General features: G+C 36.1%; 1 protein-coding gene across 3 annotated transcripts in view; it reads left to right on the forward strand.

Annotated features, from left to right (window-relative positions):
• The window catches only part of CEP112 (centrosomal protein 112), a 519,949-nt gene that overhangs the window by 60,652 nt on the left and 445,059 nt on the right, over positions 1 to 14,238 (forward strand). The window lies entirely within an intron of this gene.

Consider the following 14,238-nt stretch of genomic DNA (forward strand, 5'->3'; position numbering starts at 1 on the left):
AGCAAACCTCACCCCCACCCTTTTGTGTCATTGTTCCAAACTGCAAATAGTTCCAGATGCCTCTCGATTGAAGACTGGATAAGCAAATTGTATGTATATCCATATAATGGAATACTTTTCAGTAATAAAAAGGATTCAACTACCAAATCATACATTAAAGTGGATGAATTTCAAATGCAGTATATTACACTGAATGAAAGAAGATGACTGAAAAGGCTATGTGTTTTTGTTTGCTCTTGTTTGATGCTGTGGAAATGGCAAAACCATAAGGATGGAGAACAGATTAGTAGTTTCTAGGTGGTAAGGATTGAGGTAGAATTTGGTTACAAGGGTGGAGGTGGCACTTGAGATTTTTTATTTTTAAAGTTTGGTGGAACTAGTTTGTATATTGCTCGTTATACCACTGTATGCATTTGTTAAAGCTCACAGAAGTATACATTTTTATTTTTTATTTTTACGTTTTTTTGGTAAGAAGAAGATATCTATTTAAAGAGTAAATTTTAATTTAAAAAACTTAAAAAGTGACTATATTCTGCTGTTTGCCATGACAAGTCAGCTGTGAGGCAGTAGTTTACTGTCTTGTCTTTTATTTATTTATTTATTCTTTTTTTTTAATTGTTGGGGAATCATCGAGGTTACAATGAGCCAGGTTATACTACTTGCATTTGCTGGGTGAAGTCCCTGTATTAATAGTGTCCCTCCCCCAAGAGGTGCATCAAACACTGTGCCTCACACCCCCCTCCTTCCTTCTCTCTCCCCTCCCCCACTCCTCTTTACCCCCACCATGTATTAGCATCAATTGTCCTCATATTAGAATTGAGTACGTTGGATTCTTGCTTTTCCATTCTTGTGATGCTTTACTAAGAAGAATATATTTCAACTTCATCAAAATTAATGCAAAAGATGTAAAATTACCATATTTTTAGTAGTTGTATAGTATTCCATGGTATACATGTACCACAGCTTGTTAATCCATTCCTGTATTGGTGGGCATTTAGGTTGTTTCCACAATTTGGCAACTGCAAATTGTGCTGCAATAAAAAGTCTAGTGCAAATGTCCTTATGGTAAAATGATTTTTTTTCTTCTGGGTAGATGCCCAGTAATGAGATTGCAGGATTAATTGGGAGGTCTAGTTTGAATTCTTTGAGTCCTTCCAAAACGGTTGTTACTAGTTTGCAGTCCCACCAGCAGTGTAAAAGTGTTCCCTTCCTTCCACAACCACGCCAGCATCTGCAACTTTGAGTCTTTGTGATGTGGGCCATTCTCACTGGGGTTAGGTGATATCTCAGGGTGGTTTTGATTTGCATTTCTGGCAATTAGGGATGATGAGCATTTTTTCATATGCTTGTTAGCTATTCGTCTGTCTTCTTAAGAGAAGGTTCTGTTCATCTCACTTGATATATGGGATTGTTTTTTTTGTTGTTGTTGTTATTGTTGCTTAATTTGAGTTTTCTGTAGATTCTAGTTATCAAGCTTTTGTCCAATTCATAATATGCAAATATCTTTTCCCATTCTGATGGTTGTCTATTTGCTTCGGTTCTTGTCTCCTTAGCTGTACAGAGGCTTTTCAGTTTAATTAAGTCCCACTTGTTTATGTTTGTTGTTGTTGCAATTGCCACAGAAGTCTTCTTCATAAAATCTTTCCCCAGCTGATATCTTCAAGTGTCTTCCCCATACTTTCTTCGAGGATTTTTATTGATTTGTGCCTTAGATTTAGATCTTTTATCCATCTTGTATCAATTTTAGTGAGTGGAGAAAGGTGCATGTCCAGGTCAGTCTTTTACACACGGTTATCCAGTTCTCCCAGCACCATTTATTGAACAGGGATTCTTTTCCCCAGAGAATGTTCTTGTTTGGTTTATCCAAGAACAGGTGGCTGTAAGATTTTAGTTTCATCTCATGGTGTTCTGTTTGATTCCAGATGTCTATGTCTCTATTTTTGTGCCAGTAACATGCTGTTTTATCACTATGGCCTTGTAGTACAACCTAAGGTCTGACAAGCTAATACGCCCAGCCTTGTTTTTATTACTAAGAATTGCCTTAGGTATGCAAATTTTTTTCTGGTTCCATACAAAAAGAAGAATTATTTTTTCCATATCTTGAAAAGATGCTGTTGATATTTTACCGGGGATTGCATTGAATCTGTAGATTGCTTCTTCTTCTTCTTTTTTTTTTTTTGACACAGAGTCTCACTTTGTCACCCTCAGTAGAGTGCTGTGGCGTCACAGGTCACAGCAACCTCAAACTCTTGGGCTCAAGCAATTCTCTTACCTCAGCCTCCCAAGCAGCCGGGACTACAGGTGCCCACCACAATGCCTGGCTGTTTTTTGGTTATAGTTGTCATTGTTGTTTGGCAGGCCCGGGATGGGTCGAACCCTCCAGCTCTGGTACATGTGGCTGGGGCCCTAGACACTGAGCTACAGGCACCGAGCTGGAAGTATAGACATTTTAACAATGTTGATTCTTCCCAGCCATGAGCATGGTATGTTCTTCCGTTTGTTAATATCTTCTGCTATTTCTTTCTTTCTTTTTTTTGAGACAGAGTCTCACTATGTCACCCTCAATACAGTGCTGTGACATCACAGCTCACAGCAACTTCAAACTCTTAGGGTTTAAGAGATTCTCCTGCCTCAGCCTCCTGAGTAGCTGGGACTACAGGTGCCTGCCACAATGTCCGGCTATTTTTTGGCTGTAGTTGTCATTGCTATTTGGCAGGCCTAGGCTGGGCTGGAACCTGCCACCTCCGGTGTATGTGGCTGGCGCCCTAGCTGCTTGAGCTATAGGCGCTGAGCCTGCTATTTCTTTTCTTAGGGTCTTTAATTTTCTTTATAGAGGTCCTTCACCTCTTTTTTTAGGTTTATTCCTAGGTATTTCATTTTCTTTGAAGCTACTGAGAAGAGAATCGATTAGCTTCTCATCTTGGCTGTTATTGGCATATACAAAGGCTACTGATTTGTGGACATTGATTTTATATACTGAGACATTATTGTATTTCTTGATCACTTCCAGGAGTCTTGTGGTTGAGTCTTTGGGATTCTCTAAGTAAAAGATCATATCATCAGCAAAGAGGGAGAGTTTCACTTCCTCTGTCTGCATTTGGATGCCCTTTATTACCTTCTCTTGCCTGATTGTATTGGTTAGAGCTTCCAGCACTATGAATAGTAAAGTTGAGAAAGGCCAACCTTGCCTTGTTCCAGTTCTGAGTAGAAAAGCTTTCAGTTTTACTCCATTCAGTTTAATATTAACTGTAGGTTTGTCAGATGGCTTCGATCAGTTTACAAAATATGCCATCAATGCCTGTATTCTTCAGAGTTCTAATTAGAAAAGAATGTTGAATTTTATCAAATGCTTTTTTCGCATCTATTGAGAGGATCATATGGTCTTTGTTTTTGCTTCTGTTGATATGGTGAATTATGTTTATGGACTTGCATATATTAAACCAGCCTTGCATCCCTGGGATGAAACCTAGTTGATCATGATGTATTACTTTTTTAATGATAAGCTATAATCTATTGGCTAGGATTTTATTGTGAATTTTTGCATCTGTATTAGTGAAATTGGTCTGTAGTTGTCATTTTTAGTTAGATTTTTTCCAGGTTTTGGTAACAGGGTGATGTTTGCTTTATAGAATGTGTTGGAGGAAAATTCCCTCCTTCTCAAATGTTTTGAGTAATTTCTGCAGTATAGGTATAAGCTATTCTTTGAAGGTTTGATAGAATTCTGGTGTGAAGCCATTTGGACCAGGGCATTTTTTTGTTGGGAGATTTAAATTTTTTTCTTTGATCTCAGTACTTGAAATTGGTCTGTTCAGGAGATCTATTTCTTCTTGATTAAGTCTTGGGAGAAGGTGTGATTCCAAGTATGGATCCGTTTCCTCCACATTGTCAAATTTCTGGGCATAGAGTTTCTTGTAGTATTCAGAGATAATCTCTTGTATCTCTGTGGTATCTGTTATTTCCTCTTTATCATTTCTGATTGAGGTTACTAGAGATTTTACTTTTCTGTTTCTAGTTGTTCTGGCCAAAGTTTCATCTATTTTATTTACTTTTTCTTTTTCTTTTTTTTTTTTTTTTTAGAGACAGAGTCTCACTTTTTCACCCTCGGTAGAGTGCTGTGGCATCACAGCTCACAGCAACCTCTAGCTCTGGGCTTAGGTGATTCTCTTGCCTCAGCCTCCCAAATAGCTGGGACTACAGGCACCCGCCACGACGACACCCAGCTATTTCTTGTTGCAGTTTGGCTGGGGCCGGGTTCGAACCCACCACCCTTGGTATATGAGGCTGGCGTCCTACCCACTGAGCCACAAGTGCCACCCCTATTTTATTTACTTTTTCAAAAAACCAGCTTTTTGTTTCATTAATTTTCTGAATGATTTGTTTTCAGTTTCGTTAATCTCTGATTTAATTTTGGATATTTCTTTTTTTCTTCTGGGTTTGGGGTTAGATTGTTCTTTTTCCAATTCTATAAGATGGTTTGTGAGTGTGCTGCTGCGTTTACTTTCTGTTTTTTGAAGGTAGGCATCTAGTGCAATAAATTTTCATCTCAGGACTGCTTTTGCTGTTTCCCAGAGGTTTTGGTAACTTGTGTCTTCATTGTTGTTATTTTGAGGAACTTAAAAAATTCCTCTTTTATCTCTTCCTGAACCAACTGTCATTCAGCGTAAAGTTGTTTAGTTTCCAAGACTTTGTGTGGGAATGAACATTTTTGTTAGGGTGGAGCTTCACCTTTATAGCCTTGTGGTCTGAGAAGAGACATGGTATAATTTCTGTTCCTTTAATTTTGCTAAGGTTTGATTTGTATGCTAGGAAGTGATCTATTTTGGAGTGTATGCCATGAGCTAATGAGAAAAAAGTATATTCTTTTGCTTTGGGATGGTGTGTTCTGTATATGTCTATTAATTCCATTTGTTCTAGGGTCACATTTAAGTGTTTTGTATCCTTGTTTAGTTTCTGTTTAGAGGATCTGTCCAGTTCTGTTAGAGGGGTGTTGAAGTCCCTGACTATTAAGGTGTTATGGGATATCATATTGCTCAGACCCCTCAGGGTCTGTTTCATAAATCTGAAAGCATTTAAGTTAGGCACATAAATGTTTAAAATTTAGATGTCTTCTTGTTGTATTGTTCCTTTGACCAGTATGAAGTATCTGTCTTTGTCTTTCTTAACTAAAGTTGCTTTGAATCTGCTTGTATCTGAGAATAAGATTGCAACTCTTCCTTTCTTCTGATTTCTATTTGCTTGAAACACTGTTTTCCATCCCTTAATTCTGAGTCTTGATTTGTCCTTCGGGGTTAGGTGTGTCTCCTGGAGACAGCATATGGATGGCTTGTGTTTTTTTTTTTTATATATATATTTTATTGTTGGGGATTCATTGAGGGTACAATAAGCCAGGTTACACTGATTGTATTTGTTAGGTAAAGTCCCTCTTGTAAGCATGTCTTGCCCCCATAAAGTGTCAGCCAGCCTGTGCTTCTTCAGTGGGAAATTCAATCCATTGACATTTGTTGAGAATGTCGATAAATGTGGTGGAATTCTATTCATCTTATTATGAGATAGTTTGTTGTGTAGTTTTGTCCTTTGTGCCATTGTGGAAACTAAACTCTGGCCTTGGCTTCTAGGTGTTTATTTTGGTGGTGGTCCATGGTGGTGTTCAGTATTGGGAATAGGTCTAAGTATTTTCTGTAGAGCTGGTCTTGTTGTGGCAAATTTCCTCAGCACTTGTATATTTCTGTGGCTCCCTACAATGGCTGCCACGCAGGGCTTCTGCCCCTATCCACACAAGACTTGTCTAGTTTGTCAGATCTCAGCCCCACTGCTCCAGTTCACTTACAGCAACCAGCACCCCACCACCTCACAGTGCACTCTGAGCCACAGCTCCAGGCAAAATTGTGTTTTATTGTTTTAAAGAAAATGAAAGAAATCATTTGTTCTCCTAACCTGCAAGTATATTTTTCATTTGTTACTATAACTAAAGATGAATAAAAGAGCTGAAACCTATGAAAACAACTAAAAATTTCTATAGATAAAATTTTTCCTTTATTAAATCACCATTCACCTTTGGTTATCTTTTTTGAAAGAACAAAAAAAAGTTTTGAGATAGGAGAAATTGCTGTGGTTCATGTTTTATTTTTAAAATTATATGGCACTTTCTAAAAGTTAAAGAAAAAAGTATGGTTTCAGAAGAGAGACCAAGAAAAAGAATGGGGTATGAATTTATAGTCTTTTCAGATGGTTATGGGGTATTTATAAAACTAATTTAATTTATATATAAAGAAATTCTAATTAAATTACTTCATTTTAATAAAATTAGAAATTAACATTAAAAGGATAGTTGCCTTTCCATGTCTTCACCTGAAAATTAAAAACAAAATACAAAAACACTCTGAAAAGCTGTCTGTAAAAGTGGTAATTAAAACCAAGTGGCAGACTTTAATTAATAAAGGTGAAATTTGATTAAGAAGTACTGTGATGTGTCCAGAGTGATAATGAGGATCAAAGATAGCTTATTTAATTTAATGAAATTAAAACCAAACAAAGCCAAAACAAAACTACAAAAGAAACAATCAAAATTGCCCCCCAAATCATTAGAACTGATCAATAAAACAGTAGCTGGGTCTTTGTAAAGAACAATAAATTAGAAAATTCTATATTTTCTTTAAAGTGATCAAGAAATGAGAGAGGATAAAAATAGTGTTAATTGTTGAAAAGAGATTGTAACAATAGATCCAAAGGTCTAACAGTCGTGGGTAAATACTATGTATGTTGATGTATAAAATGATTCGGTATGGAAGTAGCACTACAGATTTCAAGGAAAACATGGTAATTACTGTTTTCATCATTCACCCTTCTCTTGTCTTGCAACTGGTTCTCTGCTGTATCAACCGTTTTTTAGTCTGCTTTTCCTGTAAGAAACGTGGAAAGGCTGCCTGTTCTACTTAGTGTGGCCTTCATTTAGGGCTTATCAAGACTTGCTCTAGGGCGGCACCTGTGGCTCAGTCGGTAAGGCGCCGGCCCCATATACCGAGGGTGGCGGGGTTCAAACCCGGCCCCGGCCCAACTGCAACAAAAAAATAGCTGGGCGTTGTGGCGGGCGCCTGTAGTCCCAGCTACTCGGGAGGCTGAGGCAAGAGAATCGCTTAAGCCCAGGAGTTGGAGGTTGCTGTGAGCTGTGTGATGCCATGGCACTCTACCGAGGGCCATAAAGTGAGACTCTTGTCTCTAAAAAAAAAAAAAAAAAAAAAGACTTGCTCTAAAAAGTCACTCAGGGGCAGCTGGCACATTGGTATAGCAGACACACAAGAAAGTCCACCTGAGATGTCCCAGTAGATGAGCTGCCCCAGTTGCTGACTCACAGAATTGTGAGCTGAATAAATTGGTTGTAGTTTCAAGCCATGAAGCTTCGGGTTGATTTGTTATGTAGCAAAAAAGCTAACTGATACATGTATATTATAGTAGTTACTGCTCAACAGTGTTCTAAAGTGGTCATGTCAGTTTTCATCCTCATCAGCAGTGTGTGTCAGTTCCCCTGGCTCTATTTCTTCTCTGATACTTGGTATTTCCAGTTAATTTTTTTTAAATAAAAAAAAAATTAGCCATTTTTGAAAGTGGTTAGTGAGATTGCATTGTGTGGTTTTAATATGTACTTTCTGGATGACTTATAAAATGGTACCTTTTGATATGTTTATTGACAATTTGTATAGGCTCTCAGAGTGATGTGCCTATTAAAGATTTGCCAATTTTTCTCTGGGGTTGTCTGTTTTTTTTTGTCATTGATATGTAAAAGCTTTTATCTATTCTGGATAAGAATCTTTTTGCAATATAGTATTATAAAATTTTCTTTCACTTTGTTGCCTTTCTTCATTCTCTTACTATTGTCTTTGATGAACAGAATTTTTGAATTTTAATGCAGTTCATTTTATCATTTTTTTGTCTTTATGGCTAGTGCTATTTTGTGTCCTATTTAAGGAGTCTTTGACTATCTTAAGGTCCTGAAGATGTTCTTTTATTTTTTTCATCTATAAGGTTTATTGTTTTACTTTTCCTATTTAAACCAAATACTCTGAAGGTGATTTTTGTTGTATGGTTAAATTTTAAACTTAAACTACAACCAATACATTGTAAGATAGGAAGTTAAGATTTGTTTTGATTTCTTATGTATATACAGGTGAAACTACCTTTTATTGAAAAGACCATTCTTTTCCTACTATCCTACAGAGTTATTTGTTTCATAACTCAGGTGACAGTGTGTCTGTTTCTATTCTGTTCCTTTGGCTTATGTGCTTTGGGCCAGTGGTATGCGTTTTTATGTCTGTTTTGTTTATGCTCATTGAATGTTTGTTGAAATGCTTTGGGTAAACTGAAGAATGAGCATGAATTTGGGCGGCACCTGTGGCTCAGTCGGTAAGGCCCCGGCCCCATATACTGACGGTGGCGGGTTCAAACCCCGCCCCCGCCAAACTGCAACAAAAAAATAGCTGGGTGTTTTGGCGGGCGCCTGTAGTCCCAGCTACTCGGGAGGCTGAGGCAAGAGAATCGCTTAAGCCCAGGAGTTGGAGGTTGCTGTGAGCTGTGTGATGCCACGGCACTCAACCAAGGGCGATAAAGTGAGACTCTGTCTCTACAAAAAAAAAAAAAAAAAAAAAATTGAAAAAAAAAGAATGAGCATGAATTTATAGTATATTTCTCTGGAAAAATGTTTTTAAAGTTTTAAAACATTGACTTAAAAACATAATTTTGGAGCATAATCAACTTGGCATTGAAGACTGAATTTATTTTTTACTGTAGAGAGAGTTTTGGCAGTTCTTCTGACTGATGCCATGATTTAAAAACATTCATTTTAGTTGTGTTGATGGTGATCTATTACTGTTAGTTGATAATGTCCATTCCTCTAATATAGTTAATATATAAAATGAGGTACCTTCTAATTTTTCTGGGGCCATAAAACTTTAGTTGATCAACTTTAGTCTATAAGGGGGTATTTGCTTATGTAGGTTTGACCAAATCCCGAATGATTTTAAAAAACAAACTGGCAGAAAATCCTTTGTAACCAAACAAATCTGCTAAAAAACTAAACAAAATAAAATATCAAAACCCAGTTTTCATTAGAAAGTATTCAGATATCCATTTTTATGTCTAGCTTAAATTATTATATATTTTGTTGTGATTCTGTTTGCATCTTTAACAAGAAATGTACAGATGCATTATTTATGCCATTGAAACTTAATTATATTCAGCTTTGCTTTATATATAATGTTTTCTTACACTTCAGTGTTTTGCATAAGTCCTTTTTTTCCCTTCCATTTTAATCATTTTTTATTGTGGTATTCTTTCTTGAGATGGTATGAAAGAACAAGAAGTTTTCTAAAGGAGCATGAAAAAAAAGTTAAAATGTTTACAGATTGCTTCAAGTCCATGTTACTTGTGGATTACAAAGTGGGAACATTCAACTTCAAAGCACATCTGGCTGCTGTTACAAAATGAGAAAATAGATTGCTTATTTCCCCCAAATAGACTCAGGAACACGCTTTACCATGAATAATTCCCATTGCATATTAAAAATGGTTATGAGACAAACTCAATGTATTGTAAATGAATAACAACAATGATGGAATATTTGGTACTTTGTTCATTGTTACCTTTGAAAATTGGAATAGACATTTTTTATTTCTTTTGGTCAACTCGAGAAAGGAAATTTATGATAGTAGAATGAGTCTTTAACTTCTTTATTTAATGGCTTTTAAAGATGAAGAGGATGAAATAGGAGTTACTTCTGTGTAGTATAAATGCTACATTGTAATTAGCTAAACCAGTCTTTTATATACTGCTTATAAATGTGGAGCTGGGTAACAATAAGTTACAGATTGTTTTCTTGGCTTTTGGTTTTAAATTTTAAACTTAATTAGAGCTTGACAATCTTTGGAAATTCTTGTTTCCTCTTCTTTTATTTTTTCTCTTATATTTAATTCTGATTTATGAATTAGAGTTTTATGTATTTGCAGAATTATGTTTATTTTTAAATGCTTTCTTGCATTACCCAAATAGAGAATGATTACTTATTTTTCACATACTTACCTTGAGACAATAAATATTTAATTGAGTGTACTTTGCTGTTAGCTAGAAATTTGCTGTCTTTATTTTTCAAAAAGCAGTTGTATATAGTACTGTGTTATTTACGGAAAATATGCCTCTTTCTCTGGTACAATATTTAAGTACCTTGAATTATTATCTTTACCTAATAATTGTTTCCCAAAGTAAATGTACTAATCATGCACCCACAAGTAGTGCTTCATATCTTTAACATATTGGTTGTTAAATTTTTAATACATGTAAACCTATATAATTATAAAATGTTATCTCATTGTGGTGTTTCTTTGCATTTTTCACATTGCTAAACAGATTGAGCATATTTTCATATGTTTATTAACCATTCATAATTCCTTATCAGTGAAATGTGCCCCAATTTTTTCCCCATTTTTTCAAGTATGGAGTTCATCTGTTTTTCAAGGCCTTCTTTATACATTTTGGCGACTAATCATTTTGCAAACATTTTTCGGTTTATGGCTTGTCTTTTCACTTTCTTTTTAGCTTAGAAGTTCTGATTTAAAGTGATCAAATTTATTAATTTCTTTCTTGCTTATGCTTCTTTGTTTAAGAAATCTTCTCTACCCCGAGGCCATAAAGTCATTCTTCAAATTGTCTTCTGAAAGTTTTTGTATTAATAGTTTTGCCTTTTCTGATAAGCATTTAATTCATTAGGAATTTATTATACATGATGTGAGGAAGTAATCTGATTTTCTTTTATTTATTGAACACATCCTTATTTTATCAATAGTTTGTAATGCTAGATTTTTCACAAATCACATTCTTTTTTTTTTTTTTTTGAGTTTAGAAAATTTTTTTATTTTTATTTTTGGGGATTCATTGAGGGTACAATAAGCCAGGTTACACTGATTGCAATTGTTAGGTAAAGTCCCTCTGAGGGACGGAGGGAGGAGGGTGGGGCCTTGGTGTGTGTCAACACAAATCACATTCTTATATATACTTGAGTTTCCTTCTGATGTTTTCTGGTTGGTTCTATTGGCTTTTCTTCATTAGTATAGTTTTATTATGTCTTTGTAAATTGCTGCACCTTGATTTTTTTCAAGTAGGTATGTGTTGCCTATTCTTGCTCCTTTATTCATTTGTATATATTTTATAATAAGATTATTAAAAACTCTCTTTATTTTGATTTCCTATTTTTTCTAGGGTGTTTTATTGGATATTGGATTCTTTTTTCTGTTTATGATGATTTGTTAGATTTCTTGAACAAGCAATAGCACCAAACTAATCTGGTTCAGCTTTGTATATTGAAGTAGTACATACTTTTTCAGTTGCCATAGACCCCCAGGTTAAAGTTTACACAACCAAGCATGCCCAGATAAATCAAGCACACCATAGGTGGAACCTAAGTGTTCAGATCCAGGAGCAGAGACAGAATTAAGCATGGCAGGATTGCGTGTCCAATTAGTCCTGGTATCACCAAATAGCAGGATCCTATCAGAGCACACTTCCTGGTATCACCCCATTGCAAGATCCTATCAAATTATGCCTCAGTACCCTCTGACTTACATGCTTTTATAAAACCAGCCCAACCCCTTTGTTCAAGGACACACTGCTTTGGGAACTATTTCCATTGTGCTTTGTACTTATGGCAAGTTATAAAAGCGACGTGGCTGTGTCTATTGGTCTAATAGCCACCAAACAAACAAATTGTCCTCTCCCAGATGGAAGAAGAGTTTGACTGGCTTACATTATTTCCTGGTTCTGGAAGCCCCCCTTCTCCTGCAACACTGCAGTTTAGTATCTTTAATAAATGGTGCCTTTGGTGGTTATCATTTTAGCCTGTCATCTTTTGATTCTTCAACTGTCTTGTTTCTGTAGGGCCCTTATCTTCAACTATTTTTTTCTTTCCCTTCATCATGGACAACCTTCCTTTCAAGATGCCTGTCTCTTGCAGAAGTGGATCACTCTTAAGACTGTCTTCTCTGGTTCTTCACACTTTCGAGGCTTTACCTTTTGTACCTCTGTCTCCAGCACTCTGATGTCTGGATTTTTGTGTGGCTCACTCAAAGCAGGCAAGTCTCTTTTGACAGGTCAGTATTTTATTTTATTTTTTATTATTTATTAAAAATTTGTTTTTGAGATGGGGTCTTACTCTGTCACCTAGGTTGGAGTGCAGTGGCATGATCATAGCTCCCTGCAGCCTTGACCTCCATAGATGTGTGCCACCATGGTCAGCTAATTAAAAAAAAAAAATTGCAACTTCTCTGAAGAAGACAGGTGCACGGCCTTCAGACATGAAAAAATGCTCATCATCTTTAATCATCAGAGAAATGCAAATCAAAACTACTTTGAGATATCATCTAACTCCAGTGAGACTAGCCTATATCACAAAATCTCAAGACCAGAGATGTTGGCGTGGATGTGGAGAAAAGGGAACACTTCTCTACTGTTGGTGGGAATGCAAATTAATACATTCCTTTTGGAAAGATATATGGAGAACACTCAGAGATCTAAAAATAGATCTGCCATTCAATCCTGTAATTCCTCTGCTGGGCATATACCCAGAAGACGAAAAATCACAACATAACAAAGATATTTGTACCAGAATGTTTATTGCAGCCCAATTCATAATTGCTAAGTCATGGAAAAAGCCCAAGTGCCCATCGATCCACAAATGGATTAATAAATTGTGGTATATGTACACCACGGAATATTATGCAGCCTTAAAGAAAGATGGAGACTTTACCTCTTTCACGTTTACATGGATGGAGCTGGAACATCTTCTTCTTAGTAAAGTATCTCAAGAATGGAAGAAAAAGTACCCAATGTACTCAGCCCTACTATGAAACTAATTTGGGGCTTTCACATGAAAGCTGTAACCCAGTTATAACCTAAGAATAGGGGGAAGGGGGAAAGGGAGAGGAGGGAGGGGGCTGGAGGGTAAAGGGAGGGGGATTGGTGGGATTATACCTGCGGTGCATCTTACAGGGGTATTTGTGAAACTTGGTAAATGTAGAATGTAAATGTCTTGGCACAGTAACTGAGATAATGCCAGGAAGGCTATGTTAACCATTGTGATGAAAATGTGTCAAATGGTCTATGAATCGAGTGTATGATGCCCCATGATCATATCAATGTACACAGCTATGATTTAATAAAAAAAAAAAAAAATTGTAGAGACGGCCTCATTATGTTGCCTAGGCTTCCAAACTCAAACTCCTGGGCTTTAGCAGTCCTACTTTTGGCCTTCGAAAGTGTTGGGATTATGGGCATGAACCACTGCACCCAACTAATATTAGATCATGTTTATGTTCTGGGACTACTGGAGCCCTGAGGAACTTTTATTTTTTTCATGCTATCACTCTGGTTTGGCTCAGGATCTAATTCTACTGGTTTGGCATCTTCATTTGGCCACTTACATGTTAATCCAGGGATTAGTGTTTTCTTTCAACATGTCACGATATAGGCATGAATGAGGAGCATTTTTACTTACTGTCTTTATTGATCTGTATGGATCTTTGGAGGATAGGGAGAGAAATTAAAATTCAAACAGTGGCCGTTACTTTACGAGTTCTAGCTTCCAAAAGAAGGAAAATAATTTTATATATTTCTCCTAATCCAAGCACCAAAATATAGTTATTCCTAATATTCTGTTTCTACAGAGACTTGTAAAAAAATTTACTAATGTTCTGTTTTTAATTTTATTGCCTGTATATTCATTGATTAACTGATTCTTCATCCTTATCATTATTGTCAGGTTAGGTGTGAATTATTCATCTTAGTGATTATTAAGTATAATAAATTGTTTAGGGGGGAGCTTTCTGAAAACACAATGGGGTTTTAGAGGAGTGGAGCCCAATAATATATCTTTCAAAAAGTTTATCACTTGGTCTTCATGTATACTCTTGGGTGAGAACCACTATTGTGGATTGAAGTCATGATTATTATTCTTGTGGACTATGAAATTATTTATATAATGAATTATGAGTCTTCTGATCTTAAAATATTAGACTTCCGTGGTAATGATTTTTAATTATCACATTATTTATGCGTGAAATAGTAGGGATAACAATGTATTCTACTTGATCACATTAATTCAATGAGTACTATGTATTTCATTGAAAGGCTACTATGCCTTAGATCCCAGAGAAAAGGCATTATCCTTGTACTTATTCTGATCAAAGACAGATGTGGAAACAT

The sequence above is a fragment of the Nycticebus coucang genome, chromosome 18 (genome assembly GCF_027406575.1).
Source record: "Nycticebus coucang isolate mNycCou1 chromosome 18, mNycCou1.pri, whole genome shotgun sequence".
NCBI lineage: Eukaryota > Metazoa > Chordata > Mammalia > Primates > Lorisidae > Nycticebus > Nycticebus coucang.